Source organism: Pseudophryne corroboree, chromosome 4, assembly GCF_028390025.1.
Source record: "Pseudophryne corroboree isolate aPseCor3 chromosome 4, aPseCor3.hap2, whole genome shotgun sequence".
Lineage (NCBI taxonomy): Eukaryota > Metazoa > Chordata > Amphibia > Anura > Myobatrachidae > Pseudophryne > Pseudophryne corroboree.
The window spans coordinates 884,495,699-884,519,920 of NC_086447.1; the positions used below are offsets into that span (position 1 = coordinate 884,495,699).

Here is a 24,222-nt window from a genome sequence, read left to right on the forward strand (position 1 = left end):
TCACCCAGCGGGTGAAATGAGCGACCTGCTAGATTGAGCCAGCATGCAGGACAATCTAGCACCAGCGATAGCGACGCACGGGCCGCGCATCGCTATCGCTGGGAGGGTACACACGGAGAGATCATGCTTAAAATCTATGCAATCTAGTCAGATTGCTTAGATTTTTACTCTATCTGCACGTTATATTTGCCCCTCCCCCCCTGCAGTGCACTTGGTTTTGCCCATTAGCTAACAAATTTGCTGCTGCGATCACGTCTGAATTCGGTCCTCTGACAGCAGTAGAATAAAAACAACTTAGCAAAGCATTATAGAAAACAAGCAAACATTCCATAACCCTCATGATTTATTTTACTAATGAAATAAACTGCTCATTTCTATCACCCTTTCACACAACATCAAAGTACGCCTTCTTAATAAGTTCCCTTTACTTTTTTTATGTTTAACCAATGTTTGTTTTTTGTGGACAAATTGTAAGATCAACATACTGCCTCCAAGACTCTGGTGCTTTGAACATATTTCCTCCAGCGTGGACAACTAACACAGCAATTAAACAGGAGGGGAAGGCGAGTAACCAAGTTATTAATCAGCGGAGGACGGTTCTGTTATCGCAGACGCATCTAACACACTCTCCTCTGAGTGCCCCCATAATCCTCTGCTCTCTAAAGAGCCCCCAGTGACCTCATACAAGAGAATCGCTGCAATATATAAACTTTGCAGAAGCCGACTTTAATTAACTGTCAGGAGTTCCATCTATACAGTGTTTGCCACATTGATCATAATAACCAATGTAGCAAATAATGAGCGTACAACAGCAATAGCAATGGTATTAATTAACGGCAATTAATTATTAATACTAGAAAAACTTAATTATTTTTTATCTGCAGGTGTTAGATCTCGTTACTGCAGGGAAGACTTTAAATACCACTCCCCGTAGAATTGGTATTGTTTTACATATCTAATTAGTCTTTGCAAGTCCATATGGCTCTCATTGTGTGCAGTATCTGTGCGCAGCAATACAGAAGAGTTATTTATATTAATGAGATGTCAGCCGAAAATTCGCGCACTACTACAGAAAGTATTCCGCACACTAGCTGGTTTCTGTTTGCTCTTACTCTGCAGTAATCTGAGTGTATTTGGTATACAGACACTTCTGATGTAGGAGATACAGGGTGGGGAGAGGTATCAACCCTTCTTAGGAGGACAGGTGGAGTAGCTGTCCACTGCATGCAACCAGCTTCCGGTTATCGTTTTACAAAGTGTCCTAGAGAAAAGATGCCTGGAATGGCAAATGGGCAGCTTCTCCGCCTGTTCTCTCTAGGGGGTAAATTTACTAAGATGGGAGTTCTATTTAAGATGGGATGTTGCCCATAGCAACCAATCAGATTTCAGGTATTATCTTCTAGAAGGTGCTAGATAAATGAAAAGTAGAATCTGATTGGTTGCTAGGGGCAACATCCCATTTTAAATAGAACTCCCATCTTAGTAAATTTACCCCTAGAAGTTTTGATACATGTCCCCTGAAGTTGTTATTATTATTGCAGGCTTACACTGATGTACATATGTAACTGAGGTATTACAGCTGCTGCACAACATTGTGCTTTCCTGCACAAGCTGCAAGGGGCCGTTATGAGGGGTCAGTTGGGAGGCTGTGGACAGGTGATAGAAGAGAAGAGGCCAACTGCCGCTTTTCTTCTGTGTAACTGTAAGTGGTGGCTGTTGGTGAGCAGCAGTAGCTGAGTGGCAGTTGGGGAGCACCAGTTGTGGAGCGACAGTTGGGGAGCGGCAGTTGGGGAGCACCAGTTGTGGGGCGACAGTTGGGGAGCAGCAGTTACGGAGTGGCAGTTGGCGAGCAACAGTTGGTGAGTGCCAGCTGGGCTGAGGGAAGTTAGAATAGAACTGGCCACCTTGTGAGTGAAGCAGATCTGTGCAGGAGTATGTGCATAAAACCTTTACAGAGTGACAGAGGCTTCCGGCAAAGCCACTGAAGTATCAGTGGGAAACAGAGCTGAGAGAATAGGAAAAAAAATAGAATTAAGAGAGCAGGACTTCTACCCATCGCCTGGATGTGACGGAAGACTCTGACATTGAGGAACAGATCATTTGGGTGAACCTGTAACAGTTGTTAAATAAATAGTATACAGAGAAAAAGAAGACTCTTTTGTGGGCGCACTTTTAACAGTCGGTAAATACCGTGTATTATATATAGAATCTAAAACATAACGTTTAATAATATGCCACTAAAATGCTCATTTGGCTCACAGAAATCAGCTAGAAGAGAAATACACAGTGTGGAAAAATGCAGGGTGAGCGAATTATCATGCGATGTGCCGCTTTATCATTAGAGTCTCCAAATATAAGGGTTCACCCGCACTCTTACAAAGAAAGTTAGTGATGCTAAAAAATTCTGTATGTTCTGGTCAATCTCCATATAATATGGGTTGGGGGTATACAGACATATATCTGGACTGTAACCTGCCACCCTGACCAGTACGGATGAACTGTATTAATAAGGCCACAAATGGACAGGCAATAATGATATTTTAAGGAGAAAGAATTATTAAGTATCCCCTCATAAGGAAAAACTGATACGTGCTATATGAAAGAAAGATAGAGGTGCTTCTGCTGTTAGTGTTGGAGGTTTTATCCAGGCTTGGACTGGCCCACAGGGGTACAGGGGAAACCACTGGTGGGCCCCACTGCCTGGGGGCCCACCCCCTGCTCTAAGGATCAAATTCCAGACTGTGCACTTGAATTATACATATGTTACCTTATACCATACTTGCCTACCTGACCCTCTCCATGGACTATGGTGTATTTTCTACAGTGCAGTGCTGTTATTAATCTGTTATTAATCTGGTACATTATCATGCATGCAGCAGCTGAATTTACTTTATATATTTATGAAGGGGCCCAGACGTTGCACTTTCTAATGATTAGTCAAACCAATGAGGTGGCAGGCCACACACCCCCTGCAGACTGGCCACACCCCTAACATAGGCCCCTACCACTGCATTCCCCCGGTGGGCTCTACATGCCCCAGTCCGACACTGGTTTTATTGATGTCATGGTGGTTCTCTAGACCCCTACAACACTCGGTATTCCTTGGAGGTCGCCCTTCCAGGTACTAACCAAGCCCAAACCGCTTGGCTTCCAAGATCAGACGAGATCGGGCATGTGTGGCGTGGTATGGTAGTAGAGTTTCTGAACTGATAAAATCCACTAATGAGATAGCACCAGAAAAGTAGATTAAATCAGAGGATGTATACACTGGACAGGTGACCCAAATAAGTATTAGGAAAGTGGAAAATACAGTATTGTGAATCTACTGTCTGTGTTAGGCAGGAGATTAGTCCTGGATCACAGATGAGAGTTCACCGAATAAGTGTGGTCGAGTTTTCAAATTTATTCACAGGTTACAATTTTTTAGTATAGATAACCTGACTCTGTACCCATAATTGGAAGGAAAAAACTATAATTTGGTGAAATACTTTGAATACTTATTCTAAATATAACACATGCTGAGCAACCATTGGCTGATTGTTTAACTACTAAACAATCAGCCAACAGAGACGACATACTTCGAGAGAAGGATATTATACAGATAGTGGTGAGATTCCATACTCACACATACAAGGCACGTCAAGCCAACTAGCTTGAACTACTCAGCAACTGCTGAAACATTACTTACCAAGTAACAATGCAGTACTCAACTAAACGAAGTTGTACTGAACCAAATAACATTTGCAGGAAAACGAAGTGCTAGGCGGGCGCCCAGCATCCTCTACGGACTACGAGAAAAGGATTTACCGGTAGGTACCAAAATCCTATTTTCTCTTACGTCCTATAGGATGCTGGGGTCCACATTAGTACCATGGGGATGTACCAAAGCTCCCAGAACGGGAGGGAGAGCGCGGAGGCTCCTGCAGAACTGATTGACTGAACTTCAGATCATCAGAAGCCAAAATATCGAACTTGTAAAACTTTTCAAACGTGTTCGACCCAGACCAAGTTGCAGCTCGGCAAAGTTGCACTGCCGAGACACCCCGGGCAGCCGCCCAGGAAGACCCCACTTTACGAGTAGAGTGGGCCTTAACAGATTTTGGATACGGCAGTCCTGCCGTAGAATAAGCGTGCTGGATAGTGAACCTGATCACTGGAAGTATGTCGCTGCTGGCCAGGGACGTGCCCACTGCTGCTGACATTTGGAGGCACCAGGAAACTTCACAGAAAACATGGGCGCATCGGCCCCATTGTCTGGGTTTACTGAAGCCAGTGGCTGTATCCTTGGAAGCAGCATCACTGGTCCCAGCAGCATGGTTTAACATACATCACGAGTAACTCCCAGGACCCAGCAGTAGATCACAGAAGCCGGGATTCTGCATCTTTTACTTAAGACGCCTCTTGTGGCTTTTACAACGTATTTTAGCGCAACCTCTGTGTACAAAGACACAGTGGTTGTGCGATAGTGCCCACCTCTGAATCAGCTCCCGGACACAACAATACAGACATGACCTTGTGCCCTCCACTGGTGTCATCACTGGAGGCTATGCTATGATGCAGGTCCTAACAGTGCCAAATACAAATATAGGGGCAGATTTAACAATGAGTGATATTCTTGTTTTTACACTTTTCTTACTTTACTAACCAGGTGGACTACGATTGGGAATAGTAACCGAGCCATGTGAGGGCACACGGTGCACTAATTGGGGTTCCCAGTCACTTTTACGAAGAAAACAACACCCAAAAAATTAATAAAAAAAGTCATGTCAACCTTTTCCCATGTCGACCTTTTTCGTGTTAAACTCATGACCATATTGACCATATCCAGGTGTCGACCTACTCACTGTCGACCAATAGTGGTCAGCCTAATGACTGCCGGCCTAGTTAGGGTCAACCCAATGATCCACACCCACCTCAGCAGTGTCCGGGAGCAAGACAGCATCTCCCGGCCACCCAGAGTGATGAAATCAGGGGCTACTCACCCTTCTGGAAAGACCTTGTCCCCTTTTTGCCAGCAAGCACCGAAGGCGCATACGGTGTCAAAAGGCATTGGGATGCCCCTGGACCAGAGCTAAGGGGTAGGAGCACCATTTAAGATGAGTGACGAGTGATAACAAGAATATCACTCGTTGTTTAATCTGGGTGTAGTATGTGTTGCCGGCGGTCGGGCTCCCGGCGACCAGCATACCGGCGCCGAAATCCCGACCGCCGGCATACTGACAGCTGGGCGAGCGCAAATGAGCCCCTTGCGGGCTCGCTGCGCTCGCCACGCTATCTATTCTCCCTCCAGGGGGGTCGTGGACCCCCAAGAGGGAGAAAAGTTTTCAGTAACCTGAAGACCACCCTTTAAATCTGCCTCATAGTATTATGCTGTATACTATAATGATACTGCGGTGCATAGCAGAAACAAATAAGTGCCCTTATTTATCAATGAGTGATACATTTTATTGTGAGTGATAAAGTACCAGCCAATCAGATCCTAACTGCCATGTCACAGGCTGTGTTTGAAAAATGACAGTTAGGAGCGGATAGGCTGGTGCAATTTATCACGCACAGTGAAATTTATCACTCATTGATAAATAACGGCAATAGTATTATACAATGTAGCTATACTGCAAAACATGAACAGAGACTATGGGGCAGATGTATTAAGCCTGGAGAAGTGATAAAGCAGTGATAAGTGCAAGGTGATAACACATCAGCCAATCAGCTCCAATATGTAAATTAGCAGTTAGGAGCTGATTGGCTGGTGCGTTATCACCTTCCACCTATCACTGATTTATCACTTCTCCAGGCTTAATACAGCTGCCGCAATGGCCCAGATTTAGCAAGCCTTGGAGAGTGATAAATAGCACGGTGATAAAGTACCAGCCAACCAGCTCCTAACTGTCATCTTTCAAACACAGCCTGTAACATGGAAGTTAGGAGCTGATTGGTTGGTACTTTATCACCGTGCTATTTATCACTCCCCAAGGCTTAATAAATCTGAGCCAATATTACATAATGTTACAATCAGTAGCGGATCTTGTTACGGGCACACAGTACTTTTGCCGGGGCGCCATCTTCCGGAGGGCGCCTCCGCCATCTGGAGGGTGCCGCCACCGTGGCAAGATTCGCTACTGGTAGTGGCGCCCCCTCCCCCGGTGCCGGTAATGCTGTGCGGTGCGCGATGAAGTCATCGCGCACCGCACTGCATTGTGGGAGCAGCACTTAGAAACTAGGGGTCATGATTGACCTCTAGTGTCTATGCAGTTCTATGGGAGAGACCCATAGATCAGAGGAGCGACGCCAGCGGCCAGAGATGGAGGGCAGCAGCGTTCGGGAATCAGGAGCGGGGATGGTAAGTATACATTTTTTTTATTTTAAAAGCGGCATAAACGGGGGCAATAATACTGGGGGCACAAACGGGGGCAATACTACTGGGGGCACAAACGGGGGTAATACTACTGGGGGCACAAACGGGGGCAATACTACTGGGGGCACATTGACCACACTCGATTTGAAGCTACGCCCCTATTTTCGCCCGGGACACCACAAGGGCTAGAACCGGCCCTGGTTACAATATGGCATAACATAAATGTGTAGTTTTTCAGAATGTTATAACACTGCATAGCCTAAGGAAAGATACAAGCAGGTTTGGTCGTAATACTATCTTTATACAAGATAGTATGAGATGCAGCCTATGGTGTCTGTCTTGGACAGCCTCACGGTTCTTGGTTGGTGAGTTACGCTGTTAAACACTGTTACTGATATCAGGTCTCACTTTTGCTCACAGTGTCAGTGTGAGGTTCTCCAGACTTCAGTACCAGCCGGGAAGTGAGGGAAATGGTGATGAAGCTGTGAGTTTCCTCTCAGGCCTGTACAGTCCTCCTGTCCTGTGAACATAAATAGCTTCCCAGTGATTGAACTGTCACCACCATGCTGTGAGCCTCTGGATATCAGCCGCTCTACAAAGGACAATAAGCTCAGAGCTTTCTACGCATTGTGTTTATCATCATATAAATCAGAGCTATTGATTCAGCGCCTTCCTCTGCCTTGATATCTTCATTAAGTCGCCTGCGCGTGACATCTACACATGACCGAGCTCGAAAACACAAAAGTTTCGGTGATTACAAAGCGCCCACTCTGGGGGCAGGAGGAGCAAAGTTTTCAATATTGTTGGATGGAATATTTCTCTCATTCCACGTTTCTCTGTGGAATTCCGCATGGTGTCAGGGTCAGAGGCGTAACTAGGGTTTTTGGAGCCCAGGGCAAGACGTAAAATGGCGCCCCCCCCAAAAAAAAAAAAAACATAGCAAAAGAAGTATGTGCCTTCGGCGCGCGGCGAAAAATGGGCGTGGCCACACATCAGAAAGGGTGTGGCCACACTCCAGAAGGGGTGTGGCCACTGAAAATGGCCCACAGTGCCAGTTACATTGCCCCACAGTGCCAGATACAATGACTCACAGTGCCAGTTACATTGCCCCACAGTGCCAGATACAATGCCCCACAGTGCCAGTTACATTGCACCACAGTGCCAGATACAATGCCCCACAGTGCCAGTTACATTTAGGGTTGACGGGGGCGAGTGGGGCATGATGCCCTGGTTGCCGGCGGCGCCCCTCTCTCCTGGGCCTGCCAAGGCGCCCAGGGCACGTGCCCCACTCAGCCTACCCTAGATACGCCTCTGGTCAGGGTGGAATTTCACATAAAGTGTCCCTTATGAAATAATACTATACATTTTTTTCTGCTAGGACTTATCCAGTATTATACCCCAGTTCATACTTGCCTACCCTCCTGGAATGGCCAGGAGGCTCCCAAAAATCCCCCCCCCCCCCGGAAAGGTGGGCAAGCCACCTGCTTTCCATGCTGCCCCTCCACGACCCTCCTTGGCCGCCCGCAGCAGAGAACAAGTGGGCGGTCCGAGGGGGTCCGATGACATGATTTGCGCTGAATCGCGTCATCGTAGCCCGCCCCCAGCTATACAGCGCCTCTTTTCTCGCCACTGCATAACGGGGGCGGAGCCACGATGACGCAATCCTGATGCCATGTCCCCCGGACGGTCCACTACCCTGTTGGCCACGACCCCGTAACGCCTATCCTGCTGCCGACCACGCCCCCATGCACCTACAACGCTGCCTCCTCCCGGAGGAGGGGGTAGCAAAGTAGGTATGTTCCAGTTACACCATACAGATGGATGAATTGACACAGTCACTATCCGAGCTCTAGTTCTTCACTATACATTTTACAATATGTGTATACAGATCAGAATAGTAGTAACAAAAACTCTATCCTGTGCTTAGCAAGACTTACTGTACCCTTAGCAAGACACACAGTACTGTACTCTTAGCAAGACATGCCCTTAGCAAGACACACGGCACTGTAACCTTAGCAAGACATACCCTTAGCAAGACATACCCTATGCAAGACACACAGTACTGTACTGTTAGCAAGACATACCCCAATGCAAGACACAGAGTACTGTACTCTTAGCAAGACATACCCTATGCAAGACACACGGCACTGTACTGTTAGCAAGACATACCTTATGCAAGACACACAGTACTGTACCCTTAGCAAGACCTACCCTATGCAAGACACACAGTGCTGTACCCTTAGCAAGACCTACCCTATGCAAGACACACAGTACTGTACCCTTAGCAAGACATACCCTATGTAAGACACACAGCATACCTCCCAACTGTCCCGATTTTCGCGGGACAGTCCCGTTTTTTGGGGACTGTCCCGCTGTCCCACCCGCGGGCCGCAGTGTCCCGCGGTGGGGGGGGGGGGGCAGTTGGGAGGCTCCGTCTCTCGCTGCCCTGCTTAGCAGAGCAGCGGTGAATAGACGCTGTGCGCATGCGCACAGCGTCTATTCAGTGCAGACAGAGGGAGAGGGAGCATGCCAGCGGCTCACAGAGCGCTGGGCATGCCCCCTCAGCGACGGAAAAGGGGGCGTGGCTCGCGATCGTGGGTCCTCCCACAAAGCCACGCCCTCTTTTTCACGGGCCACGCCCCTTTTCGGGAGCGCGTGCGGCGAAGCCGCGTGTGTGTCCCTCTTTCCAACAAGACAAAGTTGTGAGGTTGCGCACAGTACTGTACTCTTAGCAAGACATGCCCTTAGCAAGACACACAACACTGTTCCCTTAGCAAGACACACAGTACCCTTTGCAAGACACACCCTTATTCCATACCGATCCTTCCCTCTGCCTGCCCAAGATTTGCTACCACACATATGTAATACCACACAAGGTGATAGCCTGTGTCACAAATTAAGGCTAGTGACACTACTAAAGACAGCACAGAGTTAATTACCGGCTTCGGACCCTTTAAGGGATACACTAGAGGACCGGCTGGACTTTTCCGGCAGGTTGATTGACAGCTCTTGCAGGAGGGAGACCAGATGGGCTGTGTTGTGTAGGGAGAGGAAGTGTGTGGATGCAGGAGGAAGCCACAAGGGATGGAAGAGCAGTGAGGGGAAGGAGGCCGCATGTGAGTTCCCCGAGCGTCCCAGTGTCTACCCGCATCGGTCACCTGTCCTGTGATCGACGGCCAGCGGTGTGGAGGCGCGCAGGGGCAGAGTGCGGCAGTCAGTGGAGATGCGCACCCGGAGACTCAGCAGGTCTCCAGAGCGCTGTTAGTGTGATGGGAGTAGAAGCATGGAAGAGGACCTCAGTACAGCAACGGCTGCAGTTCCCGAGCCCCGGCGGGTGGCAAGAAGAGAGGGAGAGACAGAGAGTTGGGTGCGCGGTGTCTGGAGGAGGTCCTGTCGCCTCTGGCAAACCGGCCCAGATACCCTGCCGGGAGGAGGAGCACTGTGTCCTGCCGCACCGCAACATAACGAGTACCATGAGTCTGGCTTCTGTAGCCAATCTGGTGCCTAGAAACTGCTCCAGGATCATAGAGATTGTCTCTGCTGTCAGCCCCAGATAGACTGAGCATTATCACGTTGAGCCTCTCTTGGGCCATTGACCAGCCCCAACGCTGCTACCCCCTCCAGCAACATTAGGCTTAGTGTCTGTATGGGGGGCCATATATCTTCTGTCACGTTACAGGAATCAGAGATTCATTGGGAACAAAGGTCACCCTTACCAGAGACCTTTTAAAGGTTACTGATGGAATGACATTTACTTGACTGGAAATAGGGAGAAACCACAAGTGTGATTTGAAAGGCTTAAAGGCTCCCAGCGTCATTTAACAACGGGGATTTGTTTAGCACCTACTTGGCCAAGTTAGACACCTGCCGCAGCCACAGGCCCCTTCAAGCCAAGCCCCCATCCACAGTGGACGCCCTAGCAAGACAAAGGGGATAACCAAGTTGGAGAGCTGCGTTAAAGTGGAGGGTTGAACCCCCTAACGCCCTCATACCTAAATCCTGTGCATAGGTCGGGTTACAGGACCCGCTTAAGTTGGACAATCATAGTACTCGAGTACCCGAAAGGTTATGTTACTTGACGTTTAATATTGGGTGATGTTCAGATTATGTGATGTTTATATTGTGTTAAATCGCATTGGCCGCTGCTAAACTGTGGATCGGTTCCAGTGGTGCTGTTGTGTAGTGTCAGGTTAGTGGCGCCTTGTTAGTTAGAAACTCCGTTAGATTATATGGTAAATTCCTCCCAATTCCTGACAGCACCAAGAAACCGAGAGGAATTGTGAACTTTTATGCACAAGTGCGAGAGTGAGTAAACACTATTTAAAGCATAAAACAAACCGTTATTTAAAGTGTTGTCATTATGCGTCACGATTGACTTGGGTGGCAGCGTTGTGACGCCTCTTTTTGTAAAGTCTTGGTAGTCAGGATTAGGACCGTGAGCCCGGGAAGGGTCAGTGGTATTATAAATAATCGGACACACTGTGACAGCCTATTGGTACATACTAATTAGGGGTGCCGTATATACCTCCTGTTATTGTTGAGACGAGTAAGAAGTTTGCACTACAAGTTGATACCATTGAGCCTGATACCAAAGTATTATATTGAGACCTCATTCCTTTTTGAAACAAATAAAATCACTTGAATCCGGCTGTCTGTTTTCCTTGGCCAAGAAGGTTTCTTCCAACCACGAGAACAAAGAATCTGAGCGGATACGACTACAGTGCATCCTGCACAGAGGTAATCAGAGAATACCCCGAACCATGGAGTACACATTTGCCACGCCTTAAACCTATGCTCTTCGACAAAAATGTAGGCACAATTGCACAAATGGAGGTGCACTGCAGGAGCAAGGCTGCTGTTGCTCTGTCTGAAATATTCAGATGAATTCTAAAACCAAAATGGATAATATGTCAATTTGAAAAAGTATATTTACAGGAGCTTATCTGTTTATTCACTTATGCATCTGTCTGTGCATGCAGCTGTCTAAGCACCTGTATGTTCATGCACCTGTCTCAGCACCTGTATGTTCATGCACCTGTCTATGCATCTGTATGTTCATGCACCTGTCTATGCATCTGTGTGTGCATGCAGCTGTCTATGCATCTGTGTGTTCATGCACCTGTCTATGCACCTGTCTATGCATCTGTATGTTCATGCACCTGTCTGTGCATTTGCCTGTCTATGCATCTATCTGTGCATGCACCTGTCCATGCATCTGTCTGTGCATGCACCTGTCTGTACATCTGTAAGTTCATGCACCTGTCTATGAGTGCACCTTCCGCTGCATACACCTGTCTATGCTCAGAGGCAGGCTGGCCCGGGGGCAGAGTGCCATGTGCCCCCCAGGCCACGCTACTGCCAAGGGTCACGGGCCGGCCGCCACCTTCCACTACACCAGCGGTGGCCAACCCGCGGCTCTCGAGCCGCATGCGGCTCTTTCTATCTCCTCATGCGGCTCGTAAGCTCCCGCGGCGCCTCCCGCTGCCCTAGTCTGCAGTGAACCAATTAGAGCTCGCGAACCGGCAGCCAATCAGGAGTCTTAGATGACAGTCCGTGTACTCTGATTGGTGGCTCACGGACCGGCGCCTAATTAGAGAGAATCAACGACGCCGGAGAGTGGAGACTGAGGGGCAGGAGAAGCGCACGCTGGGCTCTCCTCTCCTAACAAGCAGCAGACTGAGCAGAGCAGCAGCGCGGCGGTGAGCAGCACTTGGGGGGGGCGCAGTGTGGGGACATGTGTATCTTACACTGGGGACAGATCTGGCACTGGGGGGACGTGTATCTAGCACTGGGGGGACATGTGTTTCTGGCAGTGGGGGCATATCTGGCACTGAGGGAACGTGTATCTGGCACTGGGGAGATGTGTATCTGGCAGTGGGGGCATATCTGGCACTATGGGGACATATATGTATCCTGCACTGTGGGGGCATATATGTATCTGGCACTGTGGGGGCACCCATTTTTCTGTGTTTTTATATGTATGTGGCACTGTACAACATGGCTAAAAATGGGGTTATGACACAAGGTCATACTCCTACAAACGTCAAACCGAAAGGTGTGAGCATAAAAATGGGGTGTGCCTTTGTGACAACTATACCACGCCCCCATTTTTCATCGCGAATATGGCTCTTGCCCTTGACTACAGATCTTTTCTGGCTCTTTGCCACTGACTGGTTGGCCACCCCTGCACTACACAGCTCTGCTGAGGCCGCGGCCGCACTGATAAATTTATAATAAAGTATCTTTGGGATAATTTACACCAGGCCTAATTTTTTTTATTAATAAATATTTTTTAAACAAAAAAAACTCCATTTAAGATGGCGCCATTACTTATGGGCAAGTGCTCTGGATTTGCCCCTCAGGCTAAAAGTTGCCAGCCAGCCCCTGTCTATGCACCTGCCTGTGCACCTGTCTGCATGCTCAAGACTTTTAATAATACCCCTTTCAGATATAAACTCCGGCTTTAACCTGGCTCGGACCAACGGCACTGAACACGGGTTGAAGCCAGGGTTTCAGTACTTACCCTCTTTCACCCATGTATGATGGACCCAGGATACTCCCGGGTTGTCGCTGTTCTCACCGGAACCGGGTCTTCTGTTTCACAGTGGACGTCATCTCCACCAATCAACTCCTTTCATGCATGACCCAGGTCATGCCTTTAATACCACAGATGCCCTGGGTCGGTCCCTAGAATAACCCTGGTACTGAGCAAGGTTGCGGCCCCGGGACATTCAACCTCAGTCTGTTCAGATATAGCAGAGACCCATGTCGAGACGCAGGCCCTGGCAATATCCCTGGCCAAAAGGCTATGTCTGAAGTGAATATCTTGATTTTACTGACGCAGTTTAGTGGCCTTACTAAATGCCATCTTTATTTTCACTTATTGCTCTATAAATTGCCCTTATTGTATAATAATAAAAAATAAATAAATAATTCATTATGAGCAAATCTCCTTCAAGCTGTACTTCCATCAGTAGAGATGCCCAGATTATCTTATTCTGAAAAATCCACTTTCCTCGATGTTTCTATACGATGACCCAGTTACATCACCGGCACAACGATGACGTCTGAGCGGAACTTTGGAGTGACAATACAATGGCCTTATCAGTCACCAGGACCTCTGATGTTATGTCTCTGCTTTCCTGTGCAGAGCCTTGTGCCTCAAGCATAGCCAGTGTGTGTTCAGCTCTACCCCAGGCACGCAGTATGTGCTCACCTTACAGCACAACATACATACATACATATATATATTTATATATATATATATATACACACATACATACATACATACATACATACATACATACTGTACATACACACACACACACACACACACACACACACACACACACATATATATTGTAACAGGAGTCTTGCTAGAATGCACTCTGCTACAAAAGTTCCACCAGCGACGACTCCAGGCTTGTGCAAAAACAACAAATACCTTTTATTCAGGTTGCTCAAATACAAAGATACACATAAAACAAAGATCACTGTCTTTAGTATAAACAACAAGGGAGGTTAGGCCCTGCCTCACTCCCTTTTACTTAATAAGGAACCCTTCAGGCCCCGGCATCTTGACACTAGTGCCCCATTTTTCCGGATCCAACTGTCCCTAGCAGACCTATCACCTGGACACTAACTGCCGTCAGGACCCCTGACTCATGGGAGAGACTCGGCTTTAAACCCAGCAGCCAGGTGCTGGCTGATGAAGCTGCTTCTTGGGCTAAGAAGCCTATAAGACCTGCTCTGGGCCAAATGGATGGGAATCCGGTCCATCCACACTTCCCATCTACCCCCAGGACCCTGTGTGTAGCTTCCACCAGCCACTCTATCAGTGGCCCAGGCCACTATTAATTCCCTATGGTTGTTTCCAGGTGGCAAAGTACCTCTCCTGCCACATACCCTTTCCCTCAGCTTTTCCTGGCTCAGAAAAGTGACATGTGACTGGCAAGGTTTCACATTTGCCAATTATTTTGGGCTGACAAATCTTTGGGACATAACCTGGACCCATATATCTGTGTTCCAAGTTCCTCTCCCAAGTACATGCCCGAGGCCCTTTTAACTGGCCTTGGAATCTATTTCCATTAAAGGTTGGTGGCACCGACTCCACTGTGCCACCTTCCCTTTCCCTCCACTTTGGCATAGTGGCCCAAGTGGTTGTTTCAATGGACAACTTCCTGTTGCCCACTAAACTTTCCTTCCTCTTCCCCTTTCCACCTTTAGGGATGTTTCCCTTATCGGGCTCGGATTTACTGGCTACTGAGGTTGCTTCATTCTTGTCTGGGTGTTTGTGACACCTGACCTTAACCAACTCTGGACTAGGGATGATTTTTAAGTTCACTCTGGGCCTAGTAGTCACCCCGGCCCTCACTGGTCTTGGCCTATATGGACAATTCCACCTTTTATGGCCAAGCTCTTGTCACCGGTAACACCTAGTCTCTGTCCTGACTTTAATTGATCTGAGCTCATGGTCCAACTTTGCCCCCACCCTTTCCCTCAGTGTGAGGCATTGGTCCTGAGTCTCAGAAAGTCCTTTCATTTGTTGAACTTTTAGTGCTTCCTTCTGTATTTCCAGCTTTGATAAAATTTTCTTCATTAACGTGACTGCTTCGTCCTCCGATCTCCCATCTTTGACCCTAGTCACCGTCTCCTGCTGGTCTATGACCGGCACGTAACCCATTTTGATTCTCTTGTCCAGGTCCCTTATTCGACTCTGTAATTTAGGAATCTCCTTCACTGTTTCTTTTAGCTGGCTATTACTTAGGGCCAGATTTTGGAACTCTCCCCTCAAATTTTCCAGCTCTCGTGTCTCATATAGAGAACTCTCCCTGGGTAGAGCAACCTCAGAAATGGGACTCTGCACCGATTCCTCTCAGACAGGCTCTTGCTCTTTACTCAGTGTGTCCAGTTCAGCAATTGGATCTTGAGCCTCTCGTGGTGGATCATGACGGGGTGCAACAACCTCAAGATCGAAATCTTGCACCTTATCCTCCACATACACGAGTGGAACTCCTTCAGAAGCAGGCTCCCGGATGACTTTGGAAGTAGACTCCTGTATTGCAACTAGCTTAGCCATGACTAGCTCACGTAGGCGAGACACCTCCAAAGGTAGGGTCTTTGTCTGTGATCATCAGAGAAAGTCTCCCATGTGTACTGGATATCCAGAACCGGGGGCTTCTGAACCTGTGATGTCCCATCAGGGATTGACTTCTGAATATACATCGCATCAACAGGAGAAGGTTCTTGGGTTTCCAAGACCTCAACAGAAGCAATCTCCGTATCAGATAAGACTTCCATTTCTACGATGGGCTCTTGCAGGTCCTCCATGCTCTAGAACGGCAATACCAACTGAATGGAAATTAGTGCCTGTAAATGCTCTACCTCTGAGGAAGGTCCCTCATTTCCACTTTCCAGGCAAATGACCTTACTAGTGGCATAGCAGGGAGCCTTCCGGGCCTTAGGCACTGGCAGCTCTGGCTCAACTTTCCTGTTCCTTCTGGCTGGAACAGGGAATCCAGTATAGCTGGGTTCCACTACAGTATGGTACCATTCTTCCGCAGCCTGCACCACCATTGGCGTCAATTCCCCCAAAGATGGCATCTCCATTTCGGCTGATAATGTCTCTGATCCAACATTCGGCATAATGTCTTCAGCAATTAGTAGCTACGCCTGTCTCTGAACTGGAACTGAAACTAGGCATACAGATGGGTCCACATTTATCTTGACTTCTTTGCTGCGCCTAAGCACACCATGGTTTATTTGCAAAAACCCTTCATCTATTGTTCTCAGCTGCAATACAATACAGAGAACAATACATCAGGGGATTAAGTCATTACAGCAGAGGATTAAGTCTGACTGACCTGGCTCAATTAATCCTATTAAAGGCCAATATAAACATGGACCCATCTGTAGCCAATGGTTTTAGCTTAAAAACCTCCTCCTGAAGCTCCGCCAAGTCCTGCGACAGAGCCTTATTGGCCAGCACCAGACTTCCACATCGTGTCTGGTCACAGGAGATTTTCTCTAATTGTCCTTGGCTATGTACTACAAAGTTTACAGATCTGACAGATCAGATTTTAGCCTTTGCAAAGGTTTTCTGCAACTCTGACTCCTGGCCTGAGAGCTTGGCAACCTCTTTTCTACTCCTTCCCAATATTATCAGAGAGTCAGACAAAAGAGATTCCTTCTTCTCCAGCTTTTGCATTAAGGTGTTCACCTGCTCTTGAAGAAAATCAAATTTTTCCTCAATCTCTTCTAGCTCCTGGTCCTTTAATTGGACATTCTTTTCAAGGTCACTTATCGTGTGACACCAAAAAGGTACCATGCTAAAATCTTCCCCAAGATCTAGATTACTCCCCAACAAGCTCTCCACTTCACTCTCCAACTGTGGGGCTTTAATAGGGTCACATAAGTCCCTGACCTGAGGTATTAGAGCTGTCACCCCTTTTGTTTTTTTAGCATGAATTCTCTTTTCGTTACCCATTTGAAGAGACACTTCAGAATATGCTGTAAATCTAAAAATCTCTATTCATCCTGTTATTTTTGTAAACTCTAAATGGAAGGAAAAAGAAAAAAATTCCTTTTTCTTTTTTTTTTTTTAAACCACAGATTAAGCTTTTATCAAAGCACTGAAATGTAGCAAGTACATAGTGGGCACAAATAACCTTTCACTGGTAGTGCTAAAACAACTTCTCCCTTCAGGCTCTAAAAACCAGAACTCAGGGATTGCTGGGACACATAGTGCCACAAAGTTTCTCTATTTAAATAGATCCACCTTTATAAAAGGTTTCAACGTTGGTCTTAATGAGCTAATTAACAGGGACACCAGACTCCCTCTACTAGATTTTGCAGGTACAGGTAAAAATAAGCTTGGAAAAGAAATTCAGTCATAAAATTATCAGATGCTTGCAACCCCTTAGAGCAAGTCAACACAGCTACTTTCAATGAATGGTGCAAAGCAGATAAGACAGAACAGTCCATGCACCATGTTTAACCCCTTTGCTGCCAATGCAAACCCGTGGGGTTGGTTTTAACCCACTACTTACAACACCCTTGGTCTGGTACTGATGCCCACAACTTCAGCTTGGTCTGGAGCTTTCTGGTATGTGTGCTGCTACCTTGCGGCTGTTGGGTCCTCTGCCACGTGTGACACCACTAGCAGAAGGGTCCCTGTTCGATAGCCATTTGTAACAGGAGTCTTTCTAGAATGCACTCTGCTACAAAAATACCACCAGCGACGACTCCAGGCTTGGGCAAAAACAACAAATACCTTTTATTCAGGTTGCTTAAATACAAAGATACACATAAAACAAAGATCACTGTCGCTAGTATAAACAACCAGGGAGGTTAGGCCCTGCCTCACTCCTTTTTACTTAATAAGGAACCCTTCAGGGCCCGGCATCCTGACACTAGTGCCCCAATCTTCCGGATCCCACTGTCCCTAGCAGACCTATAACCTGGGCACTAACTGCCGTCAGGAGCCTTGACTCATGGGAGAGACTCTGCTTTAAACCCAGCAGCCAGGTGCTGGCTGATGAAGCAGCTTATTGGGCTAAGAAGCCTAAAAGACCTGGTCTGGGCCCAATGGATGGGAACCCGGTCCATCCACACTTCCCATCTGCCCCCAGGACCCTGTGTGTAGCTTCCACCAGCCACTCTATCAGTGGCCCAAGCCACTATTAATTCCCTATGGTTGTTTCCAGGTGGCAAAGAACCTCTCCTGCCACAATATATATATATATATATATATATATATATATATATATATATATATATATATATATATATATATGTACATTATTTTGATTATTATTATTATTATTATTATTGTTATTATTATTATTTATTATTATTATTAGTAGTAGTAGTAGTAGTAGTAGTATTAATAAAAAGAATTAGTATTTATTATTATTATTATTATTATTATTATTATTATTATTACTATTATTATATATTTTATATCAGTGTTTGAAGGACAAGGGCACGGAATTTCCGTGAAATATATTCAAAAGGTGCTAAGAAAGATTTTAAAAAAATATAAAAAAATAGAGAAATAAATAAAAATAAGAACTAAATAAAAAGGCAGCAGGTCCATCTATGACCAACAGTGGTCAAAGCAAGCAAACTGTATGTTTATTATAAATTTTAGTAGTAGTAATAATAATAATGATAATAGATAGATAGATAGATAGATAGATAGATAGATAGATAGATAGATAGATAGATACATAGATAGATATACACATATACATACACTGTAGAGCGCCAGCATATTCTGTTGCACTTTGTAATTGGGACAAAACAGTAATAAAAAAATACCATGTGATTAAAGACAGAGAGGTAGGAGGGCCCTGCTCTCAAGCTTACACTCTAGGGAAATAGGAATTTGATACAAGAGAATACAAGATACAAGAGAATAAGTGATACATGTTGTATATCGGTCCAGGCAGATGGGTCTTGGTCAGAGGCGTAACTAGGGTTTTTGGAGCCCAGGGCAAGATGTAAAAAAACATAGCAAAAGAAGCATGTGCGCGCGCCGAAGGCGTGATACACATATGACCCCTATAGTGCCAGATACACATTGCCCCACAGTGCCAGATACACATTGCCCCACAGTGCCAGATACACAAATTCCCCCAGAGTGCCAGATACACAAATGCCCCCAGAGTGGCAGATTCCCATTGCCCAACAGTGCCAGATACACAAATGCCCCAGTGTCAGATACACATTGCCCCAGTGTCAGATATACATTGCCCCACAGTGCCAGATATACATTGCCCCACAGTGCCAGTTACATTGCCCCACAGTGCCAGATACAATGCCCCACAGTGCCAGATACAATGCCCCACAGTGCCAGTTACATTGCCCCACAGTGCCAGATACAATGCCCCACAGTGCCAGTTACATTGCCCCCCAGTGCCAGATACAATGCCCCACAGTGCCGGATACATGCCCCACAGTGCCAGTTACATTGCCCCACAGTGCCAGATACAATGCCCCACAGTGCCAGATACATGCCCCACAGTGCCAGTTACATTGCCCCACAGTGCCAGTTACATTGCCCCACAGTGCCGGATACATGCCCCACAGTGCCAACTGCATTGCCCCCCAGTGCCAGATACAATGCCCCACAGTGCCAGATACATTGCCCCACAGTGCCAGTTACATTGCCCCACAGTGCCAGATACAATGCCCCACAGTGCCAGATACATGCCCCACAGTGCCAGTTACATAGTCCCACAGTGCCAGATACAATGCCCCACAGTGCCAGTTACATTGCCCCACAGTGATAGATACAATGCCCCACAGTGCCAGTTACATTGTCCCACAGTGCCAGATACAATGCCCCACAGTGCCAGTTACATTGCCCCACAATGCCAGATACATTGCCCCACAGTGCCAGTTACATTGTCCCACAGTGCCAGATACAATGCCCCACAGTGCCGGATACATGCCCCACAGTGCCAGTTACATTGCCCCACAGTGCCAGATACAATGCCCCACAGTGCCAGATACATGCCCCACAGTGCCAGTTACATTGCCCCACAGTGCCAGTTACATTGCCCCACAGTGCCGGATACATGCCCCACAGTGCCAATTGCATTGCCCCCCAGTGCCAGATACAATGCCCCTCAGTGCCAGATACATGCCTCACAGTGCCAGTTACATTGTCCCACAGAGCCAGATACAATGCCCCACAGTCCCAGTTACATTGCCCCACAGTGCCAGATACATTGCCCCACAGTGCCAGTTACATTGTCCCACAGTGCCAGATACAATGCCCCACAGTGCCAGATACATGCCGAACAGTGCCAGTTACACTGTCCCACAGTGCCAGATACAATGCCCCACAGTGCCAGTCACATTGCCCCACAGTGCCAGATACAATGCCCCACTGTGCCAGATACATGCCCCACACTGTGCCTGATACATGTACCACACTGTGCCTGATACATGCCCCACTGTGCCAGTTACATGCCCCACTGTGCCAGTTACATGCCCCACTGTGCTCTCTCTCTCTCCCCCCCCTCCCCCCGGTCACTTACCGAGTCACCTCTGTGACCTATGTGAGGGGAGGAGAGCGCCTCTCCTTCCCCTCACCGCTCCAGGACAGGTCTCCAGCGGCTGTGTGGCGCCGGTTCGCTAGTCAATCAGAGCTCGCGGACCGGCAGCCAATCAGGAGCCGGTCCGCAAGCTCTGATTGGCTAACGCCGCCGGAGGCCGGACACAGCAGCGCTGCTGGCAGCGCTGCTAGGGCTTTCAGCGGCGGTGAGGGGAGGGAGAGACGGTGCACTCTCCTCCCCTCACATTTCGGCTTTCGGCGTGACGGGGGCGAGTGGGGCATGATGCCCTGGCCGGCGCCGGCGCCCCCCTCTCCTGGGCCTGCCAAGGCGCCCAGGGCACGTGCCCCACTCGCCCTACCCTAGATATGCCTCTGGTCTTGGTGGGCTGTAATGTTGGCATGGCATCAGTGGGATGTGTGAGTGTAGAAAGAGAATATACAGTACATTGTGTCATTTTATGTGTGAACTGTGTGGATATGAACAGGGGCGTTTTAAGAGAGGAGGGGACCTGCGTGCAGCCTCCGTCGTGGGCCCCCTCCTCTCCGGCAGCAAGTAGACTCTGGCATACTGCCATTTTCCAAGTGATTTATGCCTGCACTAGAGGACAGTCACTGCGGGACTTCGGAATGGTAAGTATATTAAATGGGTGCAGTGTGTATGGTGTGGGCCCCTTGGACCCAAGGGCCCGTGTACACCGCACACACTGCACCCATTATAGAAACGCCAATGGATGGGAAGTACAGTAATTGGGATGTCTAGTTACTGTATGTGAGCAGTTCTGTATATGATAAGCTGCCCGAAGAGGTGAGTTTTCAAGGAACAGTTGAAGGCCCAGATTTATCAAGCCTTGGAGAGTGATAAATAGCACGGTGATAAAGTACCAGCCAATCAGCTCCTATTTGTCATTTTTCAAACACAGCCTGTAACATGGCAGTTAGGAGCTGGTTGGTACTTTATCACCGTGCAATTTATCACTCTCCAAGGCTTGATAAATATGGGCAAAAATAAGATTTTAAACCTACCAGTAAATCTATTTCTCCTAGTCCGTAGAGGATGCTGGGGACTCCGTAAGGACCATGGGGTATAGACAGGCTCCGCAGGAGATAGGGCACCTAAAAAGAACTTTGACTATGGGTGTGCACTGGCTCCTCCCTCTATGCCCCTCCTCCAGACCTCAGTTAGAGAACTGTGCCCAGAGGAGATGGACAATACAAGGCAGGATTTAGCAATCCAAGGGCAAGATTCATACCAGCCCACACCAATCATACCATGTAACCTGGATCATACATAACCAGTTAACAGTATGAACAAAACAACAGTAACGGCCCAAGACTGATGTCAACTGTAACATAACCCTTATGTAAGCAACAACTATATACAAGTCTTGCAGAGTTTCCGCACTGGGACGGGCGCCCAGCATCCTCTACGGACTAGGAGAAAAAGATATACCGGTAGGTTTAAAATCTTATTTTCTCTTACGTCCTAGAGGATGCTGGGGACTCCGTAAGGACCATGGGGTTTATACCAAAGCATCCAATCGGGCGGGAGAGTGCGTATGACTCTGCAGCACCGACTGAGCAAACGCTAGGTCCTCATCAGCCAGGGTATCAAACTTGTAGAATTTAGCAAAAGTGTTTGACCCCGACCAAGTCGCCGCTCGGCAAGTTGTAATGCCGAGACGCCTCGGGCACCCGCCCAAGAAGAGCCCACCTTCCTAGTGGAATGGGCCTTAACCGAATTTGGTACCGGCAATCCAGCCGTAGAGTGAGCCTGCTGAATCGTATTACAGATCCAGCGAGCAATAGTCTGCTTCGAAGCAGGAGCGCCAATCTTATTGGCCGCATACAGGACAAACAGAGCCTCTGTTTTCCTAATTCTAGCCGTCCTGGCTACATAAATTTTTAAGGCCCTGACTACGTCCAGGGATCTGGAATCCTTCAGGTCACTTGTAGCCACAGGCACCACAATAGGTTGATTCATATGGAACGAAGAAACCAGGCAAAAATTGCGGACGTGTCCTCAATTCAGCTCGATCCACATGAAAAAATCAAGTAGGGGCTCTTGTGTGACAAAGCCGCCAATTCTGACACTCGCCTTGCCGATGCTAAGGCCAACAACATGACCACCTTCCAGGTAAGAAATTTCAACTCAACCTTTTAAGTGGTTCAAACCAGTGTGATTTTAGGAACTGCAACACCACGTTCAGGTCCCATGGTGCCACTGGAGGCACAAAAGTTGGCTGGATGGCCAGCATTCCCTTTACAAACGTCTGGACTTCTGGAAGAGAAGCCAATTCCTTTTGAAAGAAAATCGAGAGGGCCGAAATCTGTACCTTAACAGAGCCTAATTTCAGGCCCATATCCACTCCTGTCTGTAGGAAGTGGAGAAGACGACCCAGATGAAAATCTTCCGTAGGTGCATTCTTGGTCTCACACCAAGACACATACTTTCGCCAGATACGGTGATAATGTTTTATCGTCACCTCCTTCCTAGCCTAAAAGTCGGGATCACCTCTTCCGGAATCCCCTTTTTCGCTAGGATTCGGCGTTCAACCGCCATGCCGTCAAACGTAACCGCGGTAAGTCTTGAAGTACACAGGGCCCCTGCTGCAACAGGTCTTCCCTCAGAGGAAGTGGCCAGGGATCTCCTGTGAGCATCTCTTGTAGATCCGAGTACCAGGCCCTTCGAGGCCAGTCTGGGACAACGAGTATCGTTCGTACTCTTCTCCGTCTTATAAACCTCAACACCTTTGTGATGAGAGGAAGAGGAGGAAACACGTAGACCGATTTGTACACCCACGGTGTTACCAGAGCGTCTACTGCTACTGCCTGAGGGTCCCGAGACCTGGCGCAATACCTCCGAAGTTTTTTGTTGAGGCGTGACGCCATCATGTCAATTTGAGGAGTTCCCCAAAGACGTATTACATCTGCAAAGACTTCTTGATGAAGTCCACACTCTCCTGGTTGGAGATCGTGTCTGCTGAGGAAGTCTGCTTCCCAGTTGTCCACTCCCGGAATGAAGACAGCTGACAGAGCGCTTACATGATTTTCCGCCCAGCGAAGGATCCTTGTGGCTTCCGCCATTGCGACTCTGCTTCTTGTCCCGCCTTGGCGGTTCACATGAGCCACTGCTGTGACATTGTCTGATTGAATCAGAACCGGTAGGTTTCGAAGAAAACTCTCCGCTTGTCGAAGGCCGTTGTAAATGGCCCTGAGTTCCAACACATTGATGTGTAGACAGGACTCCTGGTCTGACCAAAGACCCTGAAATTTTTTTCCCTGTGTGACCGCTCCCCATCCTCGGAGGCTCGCGTCCGTGGTAACCAGGATCCAATCCTGAATTCTGAACCTGCGACCCTCTAGGAGGTGAGCACTTTGCAACCACCACAGGAGGGACACTCTGGCCCCTGGGGACAGAGTTATTTTCCGAAGTAAGTGCAGATGGGACCCGGACCACTTGTCCAGAAGGTCCCATTGAAAAGTCCTTGCATGGAACCTTCCGAAGGGAATGGCCTCGTAGGCCACCACCATTTCCCCCAGAACTCGAGTGCATTGGTGAACTGACACCCTCTTCGGTTTTAGCAGGTCTCTGACCATGTTCTGGATGTCTTGGGCTTTCTCTATTGGGAGGAAGACCTTCATTTGTTCCGTATCCAGTATCATACCTAGGAACGGTAGTCGAGTCGTCGGAATCAACTGTGACTTTGGTAGATTTAAAATCCAACCGTGTTGCCGGAGCACTCTCAGAGAGAGCGTCACACTGCTCAGCAATTTCTCCCTTGATCTCGCTTTTATCAGGAGA

At 47.8% G+C, this 24,222-nt stretch overlaps 1 long non-coding RNA gene and 1 pseudogene across 1 annotated transcript in view; both read right to left on the reverse strand.

The window, feature by feature from the left end:
- Positions 1–24,222, reverse strand: part of LOC134911857 (uncharacterized) — a 105,564-nt gene that overhangs the window by 23,846 nt on the left and 57,496 nt on the right. The gene's annotated exons all lie outside the window — the stretch shown is intronic.
- On the reverse strand, positions 3,081–3,198 carry LOC134912912 (5S ribosomal RNA; annotated as a pseudogene).